The sequence below is a fragment of the Emydura macquarii genome, unplaced genomic scaffold (assembly GCF_026122565.2).
Source record: "Emydura macquarii macquarii isolate MOO-44397 ecotype Brisbane River unplaced genomic scaffold, CSIRO-AGI_Emac_v2 contig_3345, whole genome shotgun sequence".
Taxonomy (NCBI): domain Eukaryota; kingdom Metazoa; phylum Chordata; order Testudines; family Chelidae; genus Emydura; species Emydura macquarii.
In genome coordinates this window covers 1,661,441-1,687,435 of record NW_027133482.1, presented here as the reverse complement: position 1 = coordinate 1,687,435, position 25,995 = coordinate 1,661,441, and the positions used below count along the sequence as shown (strand labels likewise).

The 25,995-nt window shown below is 47.9% G+C and overlaps 1 protein-coding gene across 5 annotated transcripts in view; it reads left to right on the top strand.

Annotated features, from left to right (window-relative positions):
- The window catches only part of LZTS3 (leucine zipper tumor suppressor family member 3), a 105,302-nt gene that overhangs the window by 64,674 nt on the left and 14,633 nt on the right, over positions 1-25,995 (top strand). For 2 of the 5 annotated variants that reach the window (XM_067533622.1, XM_067533624.1), the window contains exon 2: positions 25,163-25,267. The exons of 1 other annotated variant lie outside the window; for it this stretch is intronic. The gene's annotated coding sequence lies outside the window, so the exon portion shown is untranslated. Of the gene's footprint in view, positions 1-11,337; positions 12,445-25,162; positions 25,268-25,995 lie in introns of those variants that run through there. 2 more of the 5 variants (XM_067533623.1, XM_067533626.1) reach the window with 2 other exon arrangements.

The following is a 25,995-nucleotide window of genomic DNA, read 5'->3' as shown; positions in this document are numbered from 1 at the left end:
GTTGATCTGAAAATGGGCATGGTTTGTAAACACACCTTAATTTTTCTTTCCTCTACTCATGAGAATGTTGGGAAGGCCGGAGTTAGAGGTGGTCACCTTAGCCTGCAGGCGCCGGAGACATCGGCCAGGAAAACCTAATTTTGTGTACGTAGAACAGGGGATGAGACGGGCGGCTCTGATCCTCAGTGTAGCTACACCAGTTCACATCAGCGGAGCATCTGGCCTGTGTACTCCTGCTGCTTTTCACAGCTCACTGGCTTAATAGACACCTCCTTGCATTCCAAAGGGATCATTTAAAGTGTAAGAGCAGCTATGCTGGGGTCAGATCAATGGTCTGTCTAGCCCAGTGGCCAGTGCCAGGTGCTTCAGACAGCATGAACAGAGTAGGACAATCGTCAAGTGATCCATCGCAGTCCTCCAGCCCCAGTTTCTGGCAGTCGGAGGTTTAGGGACACCCAGGGTCCGGCGCGGTGCAGAACATAGCCATTCCAGGCCACTCAGTGTCGTAACAAAACAAAGCTAAAGTGCTGTTCAGCTCATGGATGTAGCTTGCGTGGACATCAATGAGTTACACATGTCTGAGGGCAGAACTGGGCCTGTAAACTAACAATAACAGGCCTGAGCAAATCCCTGAGAGGGCCCCATACAAACATAGGGGCCCAAACCGGCAAAGGACTTGACCCCCTTCTCTTCCCGTTGTGGAGTGAAAGGTGCTCAGCATCTTGCAGGATCAGGTCCTATGGAAACAGAGAGGTGCCCACATCAAAATCTCAGCTCCAAACTCCCCTAAAATTGGGAAAAGGTTCTATCTGGATTTGGAGCCAAATTCTACAACTCTGGAACCAAGCAAGCAAGCCTTGAACATAGCTGAGATACATGCCACTAATGTGCTTCTGCATAGATCAAGGGAAGGGGAATTCCACTGCCAAAGGCTCTGGGGGTAAAGGATCCTGTGACGTTCATGGTCTCTCTTTGTTCACTGTGTCCAGGCCTGTAGCATCAGCTCTCTCCCTGGCCCATAATTCTCTCCTAGCCCATAGCTGGGAAGCGGAGTCCACCAAATTGTGTTGCCTCAATGATACCGATGGAAGCTGTGCACAGCTGGATCCAGGGTGGTACATGGCTCCCTGGTAATATGGCCAGCTGGATTTACTCCTCTCACTCCCTGTGTGTTGGAGGCTTTGAGCTAGATTCTCCCCTGCATCGGAGCTATGCATGGCACAGAGGAGCAGGGGTAGTGGTTACAGTTGCCCTACTTAACGCCACTGGACAAGGGTCCTTATGGCTTCTCTCCCGGTGGAGGAGCTGCATGTCCTCCTCCTTGTGCTGGGGGTGAGGGTGGTCAGCTCTGCCAGCTTCACACCAGCAGAGAGTCTCCTTCTGCAAGGGGAAATCTCCACCGGCTGTTTGCAGCCAGAACCCAGCTCCCTTGGGCTACCTGCAGAGCACAAAGGGACCAGATTGTAACAGAGATTCTGGCCCTTTGTCTTCTTTAACCTGTTGTTAGACACTGGAATAGCCCAATGTTTATTCCCTTTACACAGGTTTCATTTGTGCCAGTACCGTTTCATGCTAACTCGGAGTCCCTGGGGATTCAGCACTGCTTAGCACTTACATGGTACTTTTTCCTCTGGAACGCTCAAAGGGCCGTAACAAGGTGAGCACCAAGCAGTATCCCTGTTTTACAGATGGGGAAACTGAGGCACAGACCAGTCAAGGGACTTGCCTAAGGTCACATGGGTATTCTGTGGCAGAGTTCAGAAGGGAACTCAAGTCTCTTAACTCTATCTTCCCATTGGTCCACCCTCCCTTCCCCCGTCTGTTCCAATGATTTCATCTGGCTTTAAAAATATAGTTTTGACAGGACTTTGTCTGTCCTGCGCCGATTGGTTGTTTGGTCCAGCCCTCTCCCTTCCTCTCCATGGTATCTTCATCTCAGCTTCTCTCCACACCTTCCCCTGTGGCCCTTTTCTTCCTTTCCCTATCCCCATCTGTGCTGCTTCCGGGAGCACCTAGGGTTGTGAGGCACCTCGCTACCACCTGCCCTTTGCCTGCAGACGGTCAGCTCCACAGCCACTGGAAGCACACGCACTCCCCTCTAGGCCTACACAGGCCCCGCTGTCACTACAGGTTAGTGATAGGTGCACTCCAACCGCGAGCGTCTCCCTGGAGTGTCCCGCTCCTGGTCCACTGGCCACTTGCAGTATTCACGGATTCGCTGCTTCCAAAGAAGCAGAACACCCTAGCTTACCAGCTCCACCTCGGATCACCGCTCCGCTTACCAGCTCCACCTCGGATCACCGCTCCGCTTACCAGCTCCACCTTGGATCACCGCTCCGCTTACCAGCTCCACCTTGGATCACCGCTCCGCTTACCACACAGCACTTAGGCTTGTTTACAGTGAAATCAAGTAGAAGCGTATTTAACAAAGCTGAGAAATTCAAGCAATAGCAAATAGAAGTGTTGGAAACAAATCGCTACATATGAAATAAGCTCAGAACACACGTTCCAGAGGTTAAACTGAATTAACAAAATACTCGCATCTAACAAAGTATTGCTGCCCCAAAATCCCTGCAGCACTTTACAGGCTGGCTGTGCCCCTTCTTTCATTAGACCAGCATGCTGTCAGCTTGCCTCCTAGGTAAAGGATTCAGCACATCTCTTTGCTCTCCAAGATACCAAACCAATCTTCTGTTTGTATTCCTAGACAGGATACCGCTCTGCTCTTTGTTTCTTCCTATAGACTTCCTCTCTTGTAGGTGTTTGACATCTTTCCATGCACACCTGTCTCAGTAAGCCTGCAATACCCAAACAGCCAGAGTGGGAGCTAGGTGTCCGTGATCTTTGCCTGAAAGGAACATCTCCAGGTACGCCTTAGGCCTCATCTACACTAGAAAACTAGGTCAGCATAACTAAGCCACTCAGGGATGTGGATTTTTCACACCCCTGAGTGGCGTAAAGTCGACCGAAGTCCCCATGTAAACAGCACTAGGTCAACAGAAGAATTCTTCCACCAACCCTGCCACCGTCTCTTGGGGAGGTTGTGACATTCCCCCCTGCAATCTGGACTGGTGTGTAGCTGTGTCACCCCAATCCCTCACTCCTGGGCCCCGATTTACTCTGCTTGGCTGTGTGAACCACCCACTCCTGGGTCCGCCCACGCCCAGCCTTCTGCGAGTAATCAGTCCCTGACCTAGTGAAGGAGCACTTCTGGCCAGCCACTTGTGGGATTGACCCCCAGTCACAGATGCAACCCCAGGAACTGCTGTCTTACAGGGTTCAGTGCTGTACACTGCACTGGGCAAGCTCATTACATTGGTCCATCAATTTATCAAATACATTTATATGCACCAGCTCTGTCACTCTGAGCAAAGTCTCTGCACACACTCAATCCACATGCACTGCTTTAGATAAAACAAACAAATAAGTTTATTGACTACAGCAAGATTTTAAGTGATTATAAGCCAGAAAATATGAATCAAGGTTTGATCACAATTAATTAAAAGACAAATCGCCTTCCAAACTAAACCCAACACTTCAGTAGCTTTATAGTTCCAGATAATGCTCACCACAGGCTGATTGACTCCTTTTCAACCAAGCTCTCCCCCCTGTGGGCAGTCTGTCAGTTGCTTGTTGTTGCTTCGTAGATGGATTCCAAGGGAGAACTCCAGGTGAAGAGACATGGGATATGGGGGGGGACAGACAGAGCGGGGTACATAGGGGCTTCTGGGGGGCCCGCAGACAGCTTCAGACGGGCTGGTGGGGGGCACAGGAGCTAGTGGGTGAGAGCATTGAACCAGGGGCTGAATGGGAGGGGGGGTGCAGGGACACACAGGGACAGGGGCAGATGTGCCTGACTGAATCGGAGAGCCTAGGGGTCAGCCAGGAGCTGCCTGGGGGAGGTTCCCTAACAATCTCCCCCATCTCCCCCCCCAAAAAAAAAACAAAAACCAAAACCTATTCCATACTTCTCCCACCCACACCCAGCAACTCTCCAGGTTCACTGCCAGGCTCCTTCCCTCTCTCTCAGCTCCTCCGTTACCCCTGACTTCCCCCAAGCCTTTGCACCGCTTCTGAGTGGTGCAGGCAACACGTTTCTGTATTGTAGTTTAAATAAAGTATTACTCAGACTTCAGTGTTAATATGCCTAGTAAGGACTCTATTTGTCAAACATTTCTTGAACCTTTTTTGTTGTCTGTATTGTTACAGACAAAGTTGTTGACAGGTGTTTTGAAATAAATGACCAAAATAATTGAAATTGGCATGATTATATTGTGATGTTTTGACAAATAAAATATGCAGAATTTTAAAACGTGCAGCATTTTAAATGTTTTGGGGCAGAATTCCCCCAGGAGTCACTCTGGGAGTCAGAGGAGCTGAGTTCTATCCCTGCCGTCACCATGACACTCAGCACTGGCCATCAATGTCTCACAAGCAACAGTGAAGTCCTAGGAAACCAAGTAACAAACCCAAATGAGTACAAAATACTTGTGGAAGGACTATGAATGCCGGATCCAGACTGATATGACCAAAGAAATGCAATTTGTAGTACATACTCACCAGATGTGCCTTCCCTGGCATCCTGGTCAGTCACGGTTTCCTGTGTCTGGCTGGGCTACTCTGTGTAGCAAACAGCTCCTGACTTCCAGGGAGAAGGGATACCCCACTCGCCTGCACCCTGATCTCCTCCTCCTCATCCACAGATTCATCCTCTTTCATCTTGGCCTCCGATTTCCCCCTGAGATATCTACGCTGCATGGTGGCATAATGGTTGGGTCTCTGCCGAGTATCGCCTGCAGCTCCGCATAAAAGCGGCATGTTTTTGGTGATGAACCAAAACAATCGTTAGCTTCCCTAGTTTTCTGATACGCCTGCCTCAGCTCTTTGATTTTAACGCGGCACTGCTGCGCATCCCTGTTGTGCCCCTTCTCCAACATGCCGCGAGATGTCTTCTCGTAGATATCCCCATTTCTTTTGCTGGCTCGGAGCTGAGCCAGAACAGACTCTTTGCCCTAGAGACTGATGAGATCCAAGATCTCAGGTCGGTTCCAGGATGGAGTGCATTTGGGGCATGCAGCTGCCATGATCAGGTGCTGGCAAGCTCTCTCCACGCTGACCTCACAGGAAATGGGAATTCAAAATTTCCTGGGGCTTTGGGGGGAGGAGCTATTTCCTGTTTATGTGGCCTCAGTGCAGTAGAGTGCAAAAGTCCAGAGCGGACACAACAGAGCATTATGGGATACCTCCTGGAGGCCAATGACGTCAATTTACGTTGCGCTCTGCCTACACTGGTGCTCATTCGACCCATACAATTCGACTTCAGCGCTATGCCACTTGCAGAGGTGGTTTTATTAAGTCGAATTTTACCAGGATTTAGGTTGGCGGAACTGACCTGCCAGTGGAGACGCCTACTTTATGTGGTCGACAGAAGCCGCGTTCCGTCAACCTACATTATCAGTGTAGACCAGGCCCTAGCTGCAATAGCCAGTTTTGTGCTTCTGAGAGCGCTCTTTATAGATTTCAGGGTCTGTTTCAAGTGCATTGCTGGGATTTTTACATCCGTAACTCCTAATGTATCCAAATTTGCACATGACGAGCAAGAGACAGCTCAGTATCAGCATAGCTCCAACCAGGACTTAGCAAAAAGTCTGATGCTTCAACTTCTAAAGGTTTGGAGGTCGGTTTAGATGAGCACCCAAAAATGTGGTTGTTTGTCAGGACTTTGTCTGCGCTGTTAAAGAGCTCTATATCCTGTTTGAGTCCATCCTCCCGCCTGCAAAGAACTCTGTTTTCACCCTTTTCCACAGAGCTTTTCAATTTGTCTTGTTGTTCGCGGTTCACTGGTGCTATCAAATACAATCAAGAATCCTGGCTAGGTGCTGCACAAACACATGGCAAAGGAGATTTCTAGTCTCAGCCTGAAAGAGTTTACAGGCAGTATCAGAAAAGAAGCAACAGATGGACAAAAGAGACCGATTAGGATGGGGTGGGAGAACTGGGAGGAAGAGAGAACCATAAAACAGTCTGTTAGAAGTCTCAGCTTTAAACTTGAAAGTTTGTCAATCCCACCAGCAGAAGTTGGTCCAATAAAAGATATTCCCCTCACCCACCTTGTCTCTCTAACCACTGGCAGGCAGGAGTGACTTGTAGGTGTAATGGCAGACTAGTTCTGATGAATACGATCCTACCTGAAAACCCTGAGTCTGCAAAACTGATCTGGAACTATTATAATTATTTATGCATTATTTGTATTGCAGTAGCACCTAGGACCCCGTGTCATGGATCAAGACCCACTGTGCTAGCCAGTGTACAAACACAGAACAAAGACAGTCCCAAAGCGCTTACGCTCTAAGTATAAGACGAGACAGATGGATTAAAAAACTTTCTAGTACATTCGAGACTACTTTATGTCAACACTCTTAATGATCAGTCCAGCTTAGGGGACAAGATTTTTATTTAACAAGACTTTTTTATATTAACAGTGAAGGGGGACATCATAGTCTTGTGCCTAAACATGGGACTGGGACTTTAGGAGTGCCTCTCTGTCGTATAGGGCCATGGATCCCTCTGTGCCTCAGTTTCCCTGTCTGTAAGATGAGAGTAGAAATGCTACAGTAGTGCTCTGCAGTGTTGTGAAAAATTTTCATACATATAGTGTGCTCTGAGCGCCTCAGATGGAAAGATCACAGAAGGGCAAAATGTTAGTCAGTGAATTCAAATGTGCCTGTTTACAGTTTAACGCCAATTGACAATGACATTAAACGGTTTCGTGTTTCAGACTGACTAGAAGACTCTGCTTGGCTGTTCCAAACAGCGCTTTCGTCTCACTAAGACTTTGAGATGAGTAGGTTCTCAGTTAGCTGCTGTTTATGAAACCCCTCCCTCTTGCCTGCATTTGCCCAGTGAAAGCCAAAGACCAAACAAGCATGACCTTTCTTGTTAGGTTTTTTTTTTTGTTTGTTTAATTTTTGCTAAATATAAGTGGGCTACATGGCTCTGGGCTTTCAAACAGCCCTGTTCCAAATGGCTTTTGCTCTGTTTGCCTTGGGATTCGCTTTTGAAAATGGACATTGATGCAACAGGGTATTCGTTTTTATTTGTCTAGCGGGAAAAGCCTGGTTGCTGGGTGGGTAGATTTGATTGTTGGCTCTGTGTATCGGAAAACCACACTCAGGCTTCCATCCTGCATTCCTTGCACATCCAGATCTCCCGCTGGCTTCCGTGGGAGTTTCAGGTGTGCAGGGAATGAAGGATTGATGCCCATGGAAGCTACTGGGAGCAATGGCTGAACAAGGAATGCCATCAAGCCCTGGGGGGGGGAAGAGCAGGTGACTGAAACTGATGACAGCTTTGAGTGTATGTTCTGGCAGGCTGAAAATACAGCAAAGACAGCTTTTTGCCACTGGCTTTAATAGAGTCAGGCTTTCACCCAGGGTTTGTTCGCTTTAGATACCGCAAATCCTGCATCGGGGCAGGGGATTAGACTAGATGACCCTTGCGGCCCTTTCTAACCCTATGATTGCTTACTTGGGTTCTGTTGCCTTCCAGAAACTTTTTCCAACCTCCAAAGCAATTCAACGAGACTTCAGGGCAAAGAACTGTAGAAGGGTCGTAATTTGTTCTCTAAGATTAATCACGCCGTATTCTGAGGCATAGTCTCATATGTGGTTGGTCTTGCTCTTTAAAGTGTGGCTCTGAAAAGTGGCTCTGTAAAAATGCTGTGGTGGGGCTCCATGGCTGTGCCTCAGTGGTTCCCGATCAAACTTGCTCACTTCACAAGCAAAAACCACGTTTTCCAACCGCTGGCCCGACAGCGTCAGCCTGGGATCTGAGAGCCCTGCTGTATTTAGGAGACTAGTGCGTAGCAGCAGGGAGGTGGCTTTCTTTTTCTTTTTTTTAAATCTCCTGTTGTTCAGCATTGGAAGGACTGACACTGGAATATTGTGCCCGGTTCTGATGCCCACATCTCAAAAGGGATGTTAGAAAAAAATTGGAGCGGGTGCAGAGATAAGCCACCAAAAATATTTGAGAACTAGAGAAAATGCTTTGCGGTGAGAGACTTAAAAATGCTCAATCTGTTTCGGCTGAAGATTGAGAAGTGACTTGATTACAGTGTATAAGTACCTTGAAGGGGAAGATATTTCAGGTATTAAAGGGCTCATTAATCTACTGGAGAAAGGCATAACAAGAACTAGTGGCTGGAAGCAGAAGGCAGACCCATTCAAATTAGAAATAAGACGCAGGTTTTTAATAGTGAGGGTTGTTCATCATTGGAATTGACTGCCAGGGGCAGTGGTGGAATCACCATTTCTTGATGTGTTCAAATAAAGACTTTCTGGAAGAGGCTTTAGACTTTATTGGGCTCAGTGCAGAGGTAATGGTGAGATTTAAGGGCCTGTGATACACAGGAGGTCAGACTAGATGATCTTATGGTCCCTTCTGGCCATAAATGCTGTGAAACTTTTTCCTTCTCGTGCAGCTGCACTAGTGATAAAGGTTCTACAGGCCACGTGATGCTTTCAGATTATGCCTTTCGTGACCCCTGTGCAATCCATTACCTTCCCACGGGGGCTGGCATGGATGTAATTGAGTAGAATTTAGTAAAGAATTCTGTTGGTGAAAGAACAGAATCCAGCTTCCTCTCCCTCGAACCACACTTCAGTCCAGAGACGAGGGAGGCCCAAGCCATCAGTTCACCCAGCCAAACTCCCCCAATGTTCAGGAAAGGTATGTAATCTGGGGTTTAATTTAGTCAGCTATTCCCCACCCAGCCTCAGTTTAGAACCAGATCCAATGCCTATTGAAGTCTCTGGGACTTTCCATTGCCTTCATGGGGCATTGGATCAGGCCTATAGCAAGGATCGTTTAGGAGGTTGGTCGGATTCAGCTCTGGCCATAATGACGACTGACGAGCACAGCTGGAATGACATGCAGTGAGTGAAAGAGACTCTGTCATCCCTGCCAGTAAGGGCTGGTAACGTAGCACGCACTTCCTTACCTGCGGGTGTTGTACATGTCGGCCTCGTGTTATTGACATTAGGCGGATCCAGTGGAGATTTGTCAAGATGTCACAAAACCCTGAGCGCATTAAAGAAACGAGGCCTGAATGTCCCAGCTCTGCAGACAGCAAGGAAGGAGCTGCCGCAAAATACGGGAGATAGCAGAGCAGCTTAACTCTTTCGGCTTAACGCTTCCACTAAACTCCGGCGCACCCTCTAACGGAGGTGGGCCCTGCTTGTGCTCCCTCTGCTACACTGCACACCGCAAATCTGCTCTTCTTTACATCTGTGCCATTCCACTGAAATAGTAGCAGGACTTTTTCTTTAGCTGAAAGCTGGGAACATGTGGTGGTAGAGATAGAGGCTGTCGTTTCTCTTCCCCATGTCCTAAGCATACGGGTACCTGATGACTCTGGTATCTGTCTGTGTCCTGTCTGCTGGGAAGTTTATCCACCGTGCGCACACACAGAAACAAGTCCAACCGTTTTCTGCTGGCCAGTCTCTGGCCTCACTAACTGATACCGCTAACAATGCAGGGGAAGAGGGAGCTCAGATTCACGTGGTGGCTTTTAAGGACATTTTGGCAGGGTCAGAGTAAATTACTTCTCGTGACTTTTAACTGTATTTCCTCTCCAGCATTTGTTAATACTGCCCTAGATTCTTTGTTCTCTACTAAATCTGTCCTCTGTCATATAGGAATCTATCCCCCACTTGTCCCTCCCCTTCTGTGTTTCAAATGGAGCAGAAATTATCCTGGCCATTTTCATTTAACATTGCTTACTTTCATTTCTACGGTCCTGGGGTTTCTGGTCCCAGGACACTGCACACAGCAGCATTAGCCCTAGTCTACTCTGCAGTGGAATACTGTGCACCGGTATGGGCCCAGAGCTCTCACACTAAGCTCCGGGATCCACAACTAAACGGGGCAATGTGGATAATCTCGGGAACATTAATGTCAACTCCAACAGACTGGCTCCCTGTTCTGTCCCATATTCACCCTCCAAAAATATGGAGTGACTCCAAAACCTCCACTTTCCTCTCCAACATAAACCAAAACACCAGAATCCCCCTGCACAATGACCTGTAGAATCTTCCTAGAACAAGATTAAAACCTAGGAACCCCCTTTGGACTCGCAGCGGTACTTTGATGGATTTCAATGGGGATAATCAATGGCGTGCAACCTGGGATATCTCATCAGTCCCAAATAAGCACCTTATTACTGACCCTACTGAAGAACTGCCAGGCTTTGACCTGCAACGGAAAGAATGCTGCATACTTAACCTCATAAGAACATCGCATGGAAGATGTGCCCAGAAACTCTTCCAATGGAAAATGAAAAGTAGCCTGGATTGTGATTGTGGACCAGTGCCGCAAACAATGGAACATACATACTCCTGCCCTAAGCGCTTCTTTAAGGGTAGCCTCACTGACATTCACCAAGTTACCCCTGATGCAATGAACTGCATTTCAAACCTGGACATAAACTGATCAACGTATAAACTGATCATTGCAAATCAAACCAATGCCATAAGAAGAAGAAGATTTCTGCAGTACATCATCATGCCAGAATGAGACATAATTCCTCCAAGCACAACAACTCTCTAGGAATAGTGCCATCCATTTAATTACTGTTGCAGAACCAACAGAAGAAGCACTAAATATCTGTGTTTATGTAGGTTCCACAGCAATGTAGTCAGCATGTTTTTTCATTGATTGGTAATAATAAAATATTCAAGTTTTTAAAAATCTAGCTAATGAGGGCCCATAGAACCTCTATTGATTATAACTATTATTAAAGTGGGGCAGATCTTTGACCTTCAAATACCCTTGACAATGACCCATATTCTTTAAAAATCAAACAGGAATCCCATGCTTTTGATGCAAATTCACTGAATTTTTCAGGCTGGTTATTAGAATTTCACATACATTGGCCATACTGGGTCAGACTAGCCCAGTATCCTGTCTTCTGACAGCAGTCAGTGCCAGGTGCTTCAGAGGGAATGAACAGAACAGGTAATCATCAAGTGATCCATCTCCAGTCACCTGTTCTCAGCTTCTGCCAAACAAAAGCAAGGGACACTTCAGAGCATGGTTTTGCATCCCTGCCCATCCTGGCTAATAGCCATTGATGGACCTATCCTCCATGAATTTCTCTAGTTCTTTTTTTGAATGCTGTAATTGTCTTGACCTTCACAACACCCTCTAGCAAGGAGTGTGTGTGTGTGTGTGTGTGTGTGTGTGTGTGTGTGTGTATGTGTGTGTGTGTGTGTGTGTTATGTTTCTTTTGTTCGTTTTAAACCTGCTGCCTATTAACTTTTGTATTCCTGAGATGGCAGGTTGATTCCTTTCAGCAGAGGGAATAGCATGGAGGCTAGGTATGTCTTCCAAAGTTGGTTGTTACTGCAGCATTAATAACCAGCCTACTAAATCAGAAATGGTGAGATCTTTATAATCTGGGCTCAGTTCACTGTTCAGCTGCTTATCTGAAAGCATTTTTTAAAGCCAAATAATTATAGACTTTGCAAACTAATTCAGCTAAAGCAGGTCTGACTATACAAGAATAATCTAATCAACATTATTATTACTGTAGTACCTAGAAGTGCCAACTGAGATTGGAGCTCCATTGTGCCATACACAATACAAATACATAGTGAGAGACAATTGCTGCTCCAAAGAGTTTACAAGCTAAATAAACCACAGGTTGGCAATAAGAAATCGTATCCTTAGTTCACAGATAGGAAAGTGAGACACAGAGAGATTAAGTGACTTGCCCACAGCAAGTCTGTGACAGAGCCGGAAATTGAACCTAGATCTCCTGAGTCCCAATCTAGTGTCTTAACCACAAGATGATATTTCCTTGCCACTTTTAGAATTTAAGGCACTCCTCCTGCAGCTATGGGCATGCGATATATTCCCAGGCAGATAGAAAGGTGATTGTATTGATTAGATATTGGGCTGCTAGGATGTTGATAGAAAAGATGGCTCTAACACAGCATTAGAGAGTTAATTTAGAGTCTGTGCACTTTTGGAAAAGGATTTGCTGGGAAGCCCACTTCGCTATAATCCATCCAGACAAAGGAATTCTTTTTCAGCTTTTATTAAGCACACACAAAGAGTTCACATTGAAATACTTGGAAATGGAAAGTTAGATCAACATTCATTCTGGAAAGGTTCCCCTGTCCTCCTTTTGTATTTGCATAAAGCCTGTTAATCCAGGTTTTAATTTAAAGCCTCCTGGAAACCAAATGCCTTTTTTGGGGAGGGAAAGTGCTGAAGAGCTGGTTAAATATTGATTTTTGGCTTAGTCATTTTTGTAGGATGCATCCTGCTGTTAAGATAAACATAACACCAGAGCGAGGATTGCACTGAATGGAAAACCTTTTCTTTTTCTCTCCCTGATGTTTGCTTCAACTGTGTGCTGCAGATGGGATACAGCAGAGACAGGTCAGTCACTAACAAGTTGCTTTGCCCTCCAGACCCTGTCTTGATTCCCAGTCTGAGATGACTTTCTGCAGCTATGGTCTGAAGCCTTCCCACCTGGGTCTCCCCTGCACCACAGGATAGCTCTGGCTATTTCAGTCTGCTGTGCTGGTTGCCATGCTGGTATAATGGAGGGAAGTCTGTTCCAAAGCTGGCCACGATTAGAACCTATTAGACAGAAGGGATAATCCAAACAGACAAGCAAAATGTTATGGGTTATAGATTCGTAGATTCCAAGACCATCAGGGACCTTTGTGATCATCTAATCTGACCTCCTGTATAACACAGGCCAAAGACCTTCCCCAAAATTCCTAGAGCAGATCTTTCAGGAAAACATCTTTCTGTTCAATCTTGTTAAAAACCGTAGTTCAGCACAGCATAGTTCACAGCAGCCCCGGTGGAGGGAAAGGGGTCTCACTTGGGCACCTAAAATCAAGGCAAAAATTTGCCAAAAGTGGTTTCCAACACCCATCTAGCATTTTGAAGATGGGATAGAAAAGATGATAGAAGTGCTAAAGGAAGGATGGATGGCCTTGTGATTAAGACACCGATATAGAAACGATAGATACGTAGCTAAGAGCTATATCTCAGCAACTTTTGAGAGGAGGCTAGAGTAAGGTAGAAAGGATGGATGGTCTTGTGGTTAAGGCAGTGGATTGAGACGCTGGAGGCTTGGGATCAGTTACCGGCTCTGCCACCGACTTCCAGTGTGACTTTGGGATCTCTGGGCCGCAATTTCCCATCTGTTAAAGGGGATGATAACGCTTCCCTTCTCCCATTTTGTGCCCAGCACCTTTGTTTAAATTGTGAGGCCTTTGGTGCAGGAACTGTCTCTATACACGTGAATGTACAGTGCCTAGCACAATGGAACTCTGATCTCAGTCAGGGCCTCTAGACCAGCGTTGCTCGCACGCCGCCACCAGTGGATTTTTTTAAAATTTTTTTTGCAGCCATGACTGCCTCCAAAGCATGGGCGGAGATTGGGGGGGCAAGACGGCAGCCTCTCCCTGCAGCACCAAGCTGTTGCTCCTGAATTGCTGTTACCAAGGGCAGCGAGATATGCTGCCTTGATGTTTGTGCTGGCACCATCAGCAGGGATCCTCGTCCTGCACCGCACAGCCTCCTCAGGGGCTCCAGGCAGCGCCTCTGGAGACACGTGGTGCTGGTGTGCGGGGTGCCAGAGGCGGCTGCAGTGTTGTGGTGTGGTGTGGTGTGCTCCCCTGGGTAGCTTCCCCCCTCCCGCCCGGTCAGGACATGTGGAGCCTGGGACTACGCAGGCGGTCGGTGAGTTCCCGATCCACCTTCCCCGGCGCAGGCATTCGAAGGGCCACGGGTGACAGGGACAGAGACAGGTTTACCAGAACAGCCACCAGCAAACATTCGTGGCCACACTCTGAAAATGTGTTTTGAGAACCCCTGCTCTAGACCCTACTGTAATATCAGTCACGGACACCTCTGGTTACAGCAGATCTCCATAGGTCACGGGGGTTTTATACGGCACCATGACATGGTATTGGGTGTGCATGAATTCTGACCGAGAGCAACCGAGTGCTCTGGCCACTTGTTGGAATGGTTCCAGCCTTTCCACCTTCTGCTTGACCACGATAAGTTTTCTGACCACTTTCTCTCTGGGAAACTGCCCTGGGGAGGGGAAGTGCCAGCTGGGCAATGGTCAGACTCCCCGGGAACTGGCTACCGCCAAACGAAGTCTGTTTTGCCAGCCAAGAGCCTGGCATGTCCCCAAAGCGCTAGTGAGGGAGGTGTATGACGTGCAGATGACAGACACCTGTCCCCAAGCTGGTAGCTTAGTGTCATTGTTTTTTCATAGCTCTGTTCTATACCCGGCAAGAGCAGGCCTAGAAATTGTATGTTCATGAACCAAGGTTCTGCAGCCTGGGCTCTGGAGGAAAGAGGTTATGTGCATTTATACAACCTTCCTAGTCCTGCCCCTGCCCAGTTCCTAGGGGCATCCTACTCTGCTCAGGGAAACTGGGGGTGCATCAGTCAGACTCTTCTTCCGCAGCCAGCAGCACCTCAGTCTGTAGCAGGACAGTGGGTCCACATGGATCCTCTTTCACTTCCCCCTGCCAGACCAGACAGCGGCTACTCGGGCACCATTCCCCTCTCCACCAAGCAGGGTGGAGGAATGATCCCTGAGCGAAAGAATTTCCATGCGCTAGTCAGTGGGGCCCGGGCAGAGCGGGGAATGCTAGATCGGCCTTTCTGAGCGGGTTCTCTAGCAGGGAGGCTGTGTGGTTCAGTGGCTAGAATACAGGCCTGAGAGATAGCAGACTTGGCTGTTAGGCCCAGCTCTGCCACTGGCTCAATGTTGACCTTGGATGAGTCACTCTCAGCCCATGCCTCAGTTTCCCTGTGATAGGGTAATGATTCTAGCTCACCTTTGAGATCTGCGGATGAAGAGCTCTGTGTAGTAATTGTATTGTCACTTCTAATGAGTCCATCCCCATGGTGTCTGGGCAGTCTATTTCCATGGGGCCTCATCCACTCAGGAGGCAGATTTGGCAACCAAGGGATCACTGTAAACAAGGAGCCTTGCTGAATGGGAGATTTCTAGCGCACTGTAACTGCCCCATGTAGCCCCTGCTGGCGTACTCTAAGAGGTACCTCGTTCGCACTGGTGGAGTCCCCTTTCAAACAGGACTCCATTAACATGCACTAGTACCTTTTGGAGCATGCCAGTGAGGTCTGCCTGGGGTGGTTGGAGCACTCTACAGCTCACACACCCCACCTCCCCATAGACTGCACTGTGTCACCGTGTAGACAAGCCTTTAATCCTGTTCGCACACCTCATCCCTGGGAAATCCTCACTCTCCCTTCTGCTGGGGTGTCAGTGACTCTTTCCTATGGCAATGGGAGCGGGGCACAAAGGAGCCAGACCTCAACTCAGCTAGCAATTTGCAGTTCCTTTCTTGGCCTAATTAGCAGCGAGAGCTGCCATCCCGGTGCCCTACTTTCCCGAGGGAGCTTGTTTCTTTTGATCACATTCAAATCCCTGGCATGGTTCCTTTGTCCTGTGCCATTCCAGTGCACCACATGGGAAGGCTGCAGTCCTGCTGCATTAACCTGTCCAAGTTTTGGTGCCTTTGGGGAATGTTTTCTCTCTTGGATGCTCTTTTCATGAGTGCAAGGGCCCCGCCTCGGATGCAGTAACCATATTTGGTCATGCAGATACATAGCTGCACTCCCGGCAGATCAGCCAGCAAGAGATGGTGAAAGACTCGTGCAGAGGAATGTTCTCCTTCTCAGCTGCCCATTTGCAACTAGCTTGTGCCACAGTGCAAAGACACCCTAGCAGGAGCCCACGGGCTAGCCCAGCGTGAATGCATATTGCTCCATGCACAGATACCGTGACCATCCTGGTCTCTGACTGTGCTCTACCTTGGGAAGCCCATAATCACACTGGGGAGCAGTTACTCACATGAGGAGCCACCCTGAATTAATCGCTCACCAGTGTGAGCAAAGAGGATCGTGGTTCTGAACGGGAGCGTTCAGCTGTAGCCGCGTTTAGGGAGAACATGCACCGTGACACCCTGCAGCGGCGCAGTTTTAAAGGACAGAGATGAGGAATGCCCAGCCAGTAAGTTAAATGGCAAAGATTCCCAATCTTTCCGTGAGAGACGCACCTACACAAAGAAATGCACCTTACCTCGCATCCTAGGGACCGAATCCCGAGAGCCTTCATCTCGTATCGAAATCAACAGGCTTTGCTCGGCGCTTAGCACCCATTGTTGAACATCTTAGCTCTCAAGTTTGGTCCCTAGCGACTCCTTAGACTGATGGTGATATTTTAGCCCTGCAGCCACTTGGCTGCAGAAATCCCTTTCTCATGAACTCACCCTGAACTACTTTGGGAAGCAAGGTGTTTTCGCCTGCGTACATTAGGTGCTTCCCAACACCACAGAGTCTGGCGGACTGGATCCCATTTCAGGCATGCAGGTGTTCACAACACAAGCCCATGATGAACTGGCAACCAGCCTAGCCTCCGTCCTGGCGCTTTCATCAGAGAAGCCCAGTGGATTATGAAAAAAGCTCTATCCTCCTGCCACTTGAGGAAAACGCCTCCAGGCCAAGGTCGGGACCTTATGGAGCAGCATGGGCAAATACTGCATTCCTGCTGCCTGTGTTGTTGTGTTTTAGGCAGCCAGGTCTACACATTGGTTCTGTGTTGGTATCGCTATTTTGCATAGGGGTGTGGTGGTTTTGATTTAAAGGAACAGTTATACACTCACTTCCTTTAGTGCTTTCCACTTTATAGGTGTAAAGGTGCCTTACACTGGTATAGCTTATTTCCCTACATTTCTGGGAACATGCGACACCACCATAAGTACCTTGTATGTAAACTGTGTCCAGGGGGGCGTGTGCTGCTAACTGTACTGTGCAGTTCTACAACTCTTGACTGTAGACCAGGCCCTTAATGGAGAATGTCAGTCCCCAGGGCCGTCAGTGTGACACCTTTCATTGACTCTAGGCTCAGTTAACACTGCCGAGGCTTCGTACAGCAATAGATGCGTAGGGAGGGGGAGGCCACGTGGGGTCTTGTGGCACTTTTCTGGCTGTAGCATCTCTTGACATGATGCAAACAGGCTTTGGAGTCGCTGCATTCCGTCTCTCCTGCATGACTCCTGCAGGGTGTTCCTTTTATTTCTTTATACGTGGAACCAGATTTGCCTCCGCAGTCTTGATGTTCAGTGACACGAGAGACTTTTTCATGTCAGGGGAGCGGTTTTGCTAGCAGTAATATGTCACCATGTCGGAGAGCTTGACTAGATGAACATAATAGGCCGTATAAATTACGGAGGCACCACCGCACCTCCATAGTTAGGGTTGCCTAGAGATGAAACCGAAAGGAGACTTTAAATCTTTGTTTGAATAATGTAGTGTAACTTCCCTAAACATGCAGCACTTAGGGCCCAGCCCTGCAAAGTTTTAAGCATATGCTTAGCTTTACTCGTGTGAGTAGTCCCAATGGTACCAACAGAATATCTCACATGAGTAGAGTCAAGCCTATGAAGAAGTCTTTGCAGGATTGGAGTCTTACTTTTAAAGCACAGTGGGACTGAGCCAGCTCCACTTAAGTCAACATGAGTCTTTCCATGTACTTCGAGGGGGGTTGTGAATTCAGTTTGGCCCTGATCCATGTCCCTCTGTTCATTAGCTGAGTTATAATCCATTATAAATGACCCTTTTTGAATTTTTGAGGGGGAGAGAGTCCAACTTATTCCTCTTGCAATTAAATGGCTGGTTTTGAGATGTAATAGTTGATTCACTGTTTGAGTGAGTGTTTTCTCAGCTCTGATAGCTCATTATGACATGGCCAGGTGCTGTTTTAATGGAACTCACCAACTTCTTAATGATCTGACGGCGTTTACTTTGGTCAGACGTAGACTTGTCTCTAATTGTGTTTGCCTTATAATTAAGGAAGAAGAAAATTAGTGTTTGGGTATATTTATATATTACTTTTGGATGGGTTCCATAAAGAAACCTGGGATTAAATAGAGAGATGATATCCAGGTAGCCTTTAACAGTTCAGATCACTCTTTCATTTTTGTAGACACATATGGTTGGATGAAAGCTCAAACTTTTTACAATCTTTGTATGAAAAATAACAAAAAATTCACTAAATTACAGGTAAGGGGGCATATCCTCAGTCAGAGCTGCACTAATTTACACCAGCTGAGGATCTGGCCGTAGCCTGCTAGATGCAATTGAAGACCAGACACATCCTTATTGCAGAGGGTAGAGTTAAGGTTATTTGGGTGCTGATCACTGAGGATTTTTGCACGTATGGTCTGTGTGCCTGAACCGAGTGTTAAGCCTTGTGTCAGAATTGTTTGTGTAACCTCAGCTTGTCAGTTCCATATTTTAATTTGGGGTTGTTTTTTTTAAGGCTTATTTAATGGAGATTCTTTTGAAGCCCTACACTGTCATTGGATGAGGTTTGTGGTTGGTTAATTCTGACCTCTCTGTTGCCACCTAAGAACTTCCTGGTACGCAGCCATCGAGTATGATGGCAATTGCAAGGACAGAGCTCTCACCTTCCTATTCCAATAGTACAGTCCCCCTAATACTGGTGTTAAAAAGGAATCCTCTGCAACTACTAACAGTGTAAGGCCCATGACCCGTAGCTGAGCAGTTCTTATTCCATCGACTAGAGGTCAGTGGTACACATATACACTCTCCTCTTCCTAAGCGTATTTAAGGCGTTATTGTATCTAAATGCCATAGACAAAGGAGCATGCTGTCCGCTGTTCTCAGTCTCAACAGATGTGAGCAAACGCCCCTGCAGCCAACACCGAGTTCATTAAAAAGCCATCAGCCTCGTTAAATCTTTCTTTTTTTCTCCAGCAAATATTTGTAATGAAGGCAAAAGTTCTCTCATCAGTGACTAACATCAAAGCTGTGTTGGGTAGAGGTTTGAGATAGTTGAGGTAACCATCCCAAGATTCATAGGCTGATCTGAAGCTTATCTGAGTCTCTGGACTTAATAAATCAAGTTGGGAACCTCATGTGAACTGTGGTTGTGTTTTGCCAGCGAGGTAGGGAACACTGCAAGAACAGCATCTGTTACAGTATTTACCGAGCCACGTGTTCTTTGGAAAGGGCTGCTAAACACTCATCTGTGATCCCAGGAGGAGACACATCAACCAAACAGGGCCATGTAGTGAGGTAATTAGTTTTAACCTCAGTCTTCCTTTCATGGGACTTTGTTTGGAAAAAAATGCTGACCAGCACTCATTTTAGGTCAATTTTTACCTCATTCCTTTCTCAGACAAACTTTTTTTCCCTTTAAAAAATTATTCACCCCCCTCCCCCACAAAAAAAATCTTTTTGCAAAAATATTCATCACTATTTTTGAAGTTTTTTCAATTTCTTTGTGCAAATGGTGTGCTTTTTATACTCTCCCATTTTTTTATTCTAAATATAGACCGAGATTTCAAAATGTTGTGTTTGAAAAAGCCTGGCTTTTCAGTAAACAAATGTATCAATAGCCATTTTGATACCAGTCTTCATGTTTCCAATTAAAATTCCAGGGGGAACTTCACATTTTTTAAAGAGGAGGCAGGAGAGAAGAGGTCCCTTTCAAACACTTCAAAGCAAAAACATCTCTGCTATTCTGAAATGCTTCAGGAAGTAGGTTGTTTTCTCCAACCAGCTCCACTAAAACACTCCGACTGGATTCAAACGCCTTTCCTTGTGGTGAATAGCGCTGTACTCCAAGAGCAGTCAGGGGAATTGTTTGTCCGCACCCGAAGGAAGGATGCAGAATCTGGCTCTGAATAGCTGAATCTGGCTGTCGGTCACTATATGTGCGGGGTTTGGGTGTTGGCTTCTTTCTGGATGCCGACCGGGGGAGAGTGGTGGTAAGAGTAACTTGGCATGGATATCATTCAGCCCCAGTGTTATAGGCCTGAGGTCTGCTATCTGCTCACAGCTTGACAAGGCCTGTGGCTTTTCCTCTGCCGCAGGGATGGGCAGCTTTAAGGTTGGAGAGGGCCACAAAATCCACTAAATGCTTTGGTGGGTTGGGTCCTGCTCCTGGTGCTGATGTGACATGGGGGGGGTTGTCCCCTGTCTGAGGTATGGGAGGAGTTGGAGAGCAAGCCCACCCCGTATCCACCCCCTGGCTCCTGAGTTGAGCCCAGTTCCCTGCTCTGTCCCACTGGGCTCTCGCCACAGCGCCATTGACGTGTGCAGAGGCAGGGTTCTCCCCTCACGACACCCCACGTTGCTCCTTTCCCAGCCCTGGGGCTGCCAGATGCCGTCCCCGAGCGGGGTTGTGTCAGGCCAGATAAAAGGGTCTGGCAGGCCGGATGCAGCTCCCTGGCCACCAGTTGGCCACCTGTGATCTACGGTGTGAAGCAAATGTAAAAGCTGCTTCTAACAAGGTGTCAAACTCCTCCCTGCATCCCAGTAGGCATGGAGTTAGCTCTTGGCTTAGACCTCACCTGGGTGGACAGGGCAGAGAAGCAAAGGACGTGTGGAGGCAGAAGGCCTGGTCAGGCTAAGGACTCTAGCCATTGGACTCAGTGGAAAGAGCAGTGTTATAAGAGCAGAGAGGCCAGGAGTCTCCAGGGAGGCAGGACTCCCCCGTTGTTTGACTCCCGGGCTGTAGCCTGAGCCGGGCCTTGTTTCTTTTGTTGATGGCTGTGGTGGGCTGGCACGGGGGGTTGCTTTGAGGACACGCCGCCTTTTGGGGCAGCTCATCAGTTGGCGTGAGTTGCCATAGCTCTTTCAGCTTCAATGCCAGGACAGTTTTTACACCAGCTGAGAATCTGCCCCTTGTCTCCGATGCCAGTTGGAAGGTGGCACCTGAAAGTGGTTGCCATCAGACTGGTAGCTTACAGGGGGCTCCAGACCTACGCTGCTTCTCAAGTGGTGGGTTTCAGGACCGTTCTCAGTGGGCGAATGTCCGCATCAGAAAACCCCATCACACCATGTTAGCTGCCTTGGCAAAGAGGTCAGGGCAGGGCTCAGATACTACAGGGAAGAGGGCCATATAAGTACGTGGACTGATAAGTCCGGAATGGGCCGTGAGGCCATGAAGGTGATCCCAGCAGGGACCAGCGTGGTCCCAGCTTTCAGTGTCTCTGTGTTACACATCGTATGCTTCAAGCGGCCTTGGGGAGTGTTAACAGTCTGCCCCTTTCACCACCCTAAACTGAAGTCCCCTTTTTTTTTTAAAGGATAAAAGTGTCTCTGCAGTTTCTTCATCTTGCCCTCAAAAAGTCAGTGTAAATGTCACCGTAAAATTTACACAGCTGATAACACTAAGCTGGTTTTCTTCCCCCAAACCCTGCTCATTTGATAAAGAACTTTGCCTGTAAGTCTGTAACGTTCTCTGTCCTGGCCTAGCACTGGGACTTTACAGTCGCTCTGTGATATCAGCCACAGGCAGCTGGATACCAAAAAGGACATGCGGCCTATAAAGACCAAAAATCCTCCAAAGTCATTGAAATAAAGATTACGCATAACCCCATATGTAATTAACTGAATGAAAAGTCTTCCCTGATTAGCATAATCCTCAAGCACAGAATGTGGTGTTTTATTTGAGCCAGTTGATTTTTTACACATCACTTTCCTTTGTGATAGTGACAAACCAGGTCTCTGCAGTGCCTGGAAAACGGCTGGATTTACTGTCAGGCACAGCACCAATATGGAGTTCAATCATGTTCTTCTTTGGAAAGTGGAATGAAGATGGGTCTAGGCCTTGTGCGCTGTCCAGGGAAGTGGATGCAACTGTTGCACAACAGTGTAACCTACACTAACACTGTGTGGTTGTTTGTTCCCCTCTAGCGGTTACACCACCTGCAGGGGTTTATGATGAGTCAGCTACTGCAGTGATAAACCGGTGGCTGGCCCATGCCAGCTGACTCAGGCTCAGGCAAAAGGGCTGTTTAGTTTGCAGCATAGATGGTGGCGCTGGAGCCCGGGTTCCAGGACCCTGCAAGGTGGGAGGGTCCCAGAGCTTGGGCTGCAGTCTATACTGCAATTAAACAACCCTTTATCCCGAGCCAGCTGGCACGGGCCAGCAGCGGGTTTCTCATCGCAGTGTGGATGTACCTACAGCCTTCAGTTGCTAAACAGGGGGCCACTGTTATGACCGCCCTGGAGGTCTTTTGTCATGTGGGCAGCTGTCCACTGGACTGAGGCTACCACTCATTTGGCACTGGTCACTGACCTGTCATCCCACAGTAACCACTTAAAATCCCTGGCAACCTAGGGATGAAAGGCTTCCTGTCCCTGGCCCAGTCCCCTGAGCCCTTCCTTACTCAGTCAGCTGCGAACTCTAGCTGGGAAGAAATGAGGCCGTGGTGTGTTGGAGTCTCGCTTTGCAGTGATCTCATCTTTCTAAGCTTCTTGCAGCAGCAGCTGATAACCACTGTTTCCCAGCAGGGCTTGGCAGGGACTTCATTACCGCTAGGCTCATCAAGCAAGAGAACAAACAGTGAACAGAGGAGCTTTGGAGCGTTTGCCAGCCAGGTGCATGTCGCCTTATGCGCCTTTCGCTCTCATTTTGGAATGGAGGTGCAGCTCTGTTCGGTGCACAGGATGGTACTGGGCTTCATGTGGCCAAAAGCAACGCAGAGCTATCTGCATGCAGTGAGGGTGACTGCTCACTTACAAACACCTCTTACTCCTATTCCTCCCCTCCACCCTTCCCAGACTGCTGAGTATGTGATCCAGGTAGCGCTGGGGAGAACCAGGACTCCCCTGCTGCTCCAACAGCCTCTCCTGTGATGCCGTTTCAGCTGAGGGCAAAAGCAGAGCGACTATCTTTGTGATATCGGTGGGAAAGCGAATGGACAAAGGGCAATGGACTGCTACATATACCGCCTGCACCAGTAGCTAGGGCAGGGGGGGCAGCTCCCGTTGACATCAGTGGAAACAGGGTTAGACCAGTACTCCTGTGAAAATCACACCCTGGGGATGGAGAAGACCTGTGCCAGTAGGTCACAAGGTCCATCTCCCTGCTGGTGCAGGTTTGTTCTCTGCTGTATGCTCCATAGCGCTCTGTCCTGTCTCAAGCAACGCAGGTTGTGTGCGCCTTAGGAAGCTGAGCCACAGTCAAATACATCTCACTGCTTGGACGCTTTTTGTTTTTGGTGCTCCTCAGTCTAAATTTTCAATAGCTCTGTTTCATCCCATTACATCGAATACCAGCCACTGTCCCCAGTACGGTTCTCCCTAAATAACTCCTCGCTGTTGGGAGTTTACACCCTTCAAATGCATGTGCATGTTGTAACTGTTATACCCCCCTCATATCCATGTTTGCCTGAAGGGGGTTCTGCTGACTCACAAAGCCAGTGTCTCATTACCTTGCCCAGATATTAAGGAAATGGAAGCGGCTGCCTAAAGAGAGAGGACTTAGGGTGTGAGCTGAGCAATCCTGAGGGAGGAACCATAAAAGCAGCCAAGTCTGGGTGGAAAGTTTGTTATATTTTTGTTTGTTTGTTTGTTAATACATCCAAACCCGAGGACGGGGGTGAGTTTTGGGTCTTCCCAGTTTGTGGACATTGTTTTAGAGCAGGTTGGGAATGGCATCTGCTCACACCTCTCCTTAGTGTTCTTATGGCAAAAACCCCTTAGGATATAGTAGAGATTAAACCAAGGGGTTGTGGAAACATTACTCTGAAAGCCCTACAAAAACTTCATACGGTGTTATATCCCTGCTATGGACTCATGTGCTTGTTTAAAGATCCGATAAGGAAGGTATCCTTCTCTTGCCACATCTGCAGTGTTTGTCCATAGGGGATGGTCCCTTAGCAGGCAACCCATCATAATTTTAATCTTTCCTGCTCAACCAGACTCTCCACCCCAGTATTCGTTTTGAAGGCTTTTTTTTTTTTGCATGCCCACTTTGTCATCATTGCCTCCCTGTTACAGGAGTAGCAGGGGCTGTACTGGTTAATCTGAGTGCTGTTTATTTCACTCTGTTTAAAAAAAAAAAAAAAAAAAAAAAGGCCCGGTATAATTTGATTTGCACCAAAGCTGGGCTGGAGGGCTCAGTGGTGGCATAGCCCTAGGAAGGGCACCCAAATGGACTGAGGTTGGGGATAAACCCCCTGCTTCTGCTGGAGCCATCCCCTGTGAATACTGCTAAGCCATCCCTGCCAGAAGTGACTTATCCTTGGGGGGCACATAGGATGCGTTTTGCCTTTAGAGTGACTAGATTGCACCATTAGCTGGTACGTTAGAATAATAATTTCCCTGAGAGGATTCCCTGGAGTCCCTAGGTCTTGGGTGCATTTCAAATGGCACAAGAGGGATCCCTGCCCTAAACCACAGATCGAGCCTGGATATTCTTCTGGAATGAAGCACTAACATTTCCAGCAAGTGGCACTTCATGGACGCATCTCTGCCAAGTGGTGCTGCTTGCTTTCTTGATTAATGAACACATTCTTCAGCCCTTCGCCCTTCCTCTCTGCAGCACAAGTGCTCCTGGCAGACCGGGGTACTAGGGGCTACATTTTAGCTGTAACCTCTTGTTAACAGCGTGACAGCACCTCGCTGCCTTGCAGTCACAGTGAGGGGTGGGAAGTCTATAGCTAACCTTGTGTCACCTCCGCCCTATTGTAATCTGAGACTGGATTTCGCTATAGACTAGGAGCTGGGGATCCTTTATTTGCCGAAAGTCATTGGAGTGAGCATATTTACAGGAAGGAGCTGAAGCTTTTACTAACAGGACACAGAGATGGGCCTGAAACAAAACCCCAAATTGGAATCCTCACATGCCTTCGCACCCTTGCTCGCAAGAGTGCAGGGTTAAAATAGGGGCAGGGCGCAGGTGAAGACAGGGGTTTGAGCATCATCCTCGTTGTCATGCCAATGGGGAGCTCGTAGCTAAGCGCCTGCCTTGCAAATTGGCAGCCGCATGGCACTGATCTCATTGGCACGTGATCAGGGTCCCTTGCCCAGAATGCCCAGCTCATCGCTTTTTCTCCTGTGCGCAGTTTTGCTTGCCAGCGCCAGGCAGGATGAAGCCCAGGGTGGTGGAATTTGCAGGGTTGTGATTTGATCAGGTCACTTTTTTGAGAAAAGAGTCCCGGGAGGGTGGCTGTGACTCAAAGGACAAAAGACTCTAGAAATGCAGTTGAATAAAAGAAAAGTCAAGAATCATGGACCTTGTTTTAACCTTTTATTTTTTCCATTCCATTTTTAGTGCAAATAACCAGACCTGTGAGTGTGCCGTGATAACAGGGGCCACTTGGGAGCATAAGAGTTGCCGTATCGGAGCCGACCTTTAGACCTAAGCCGGCTCTTCAAAGTAAATAAACCCGATTGTCCTATTTTGCTTGGGGGAGGACTAGCCATGGTCTGCCCTTCCTGTCACCGAGCTGCTATTAACAGATCAGACTCACATGGCACCTTCCATCTGAGGATCTCCAGGGCGGGTCAACCTCATTATCTCCATCGTACAGGGTAGGAACCTGTCCAGGATGCCCTGAGGTTTGTTTGCAGATCTCCCTACAGCCTGCCTGCATCCATCTACTCATGATCAATATGAGGTTTTAAACCTGAGAAACCCAAAACTGAAGACTTCTGCAACGAAAGACAAGTCTTGCCTCTCTCTCTCTCAGGTGTTGCATGGTTTAATTACATGCTGGGCCAGATTCTCTGTGGTGCAAATCAGCATAACTCTATTAAAGTCAGGTGCGGCTGATTTGCATTAGCTGAGGATCTGGCCCAGTATTTGTAAAGTACTTCTGAGATCCTTGGATGAAAGGTACTATAGAAGGACCAAGTATAAGAAGCTCTGCAGAGCTGGGACCTTGTTGTCTTACTGTCTGGAGAGCACCCAATACACCTCGCGTGTGTATAATAATGGGACAGACCCTGAAGCGCCTGCTCGGTGCATATCCAGGCACAACTGTCCTGGAGGTCGGTAGCAATTTACCCGAGTGAAGAAAAGAAGGAGGCCCTTGGGGTTTGACTCAGTTTTTATTTTGATTAGCGTCTCCCTCTTAGTTCTACCACCTTCATTTCCCATCATTT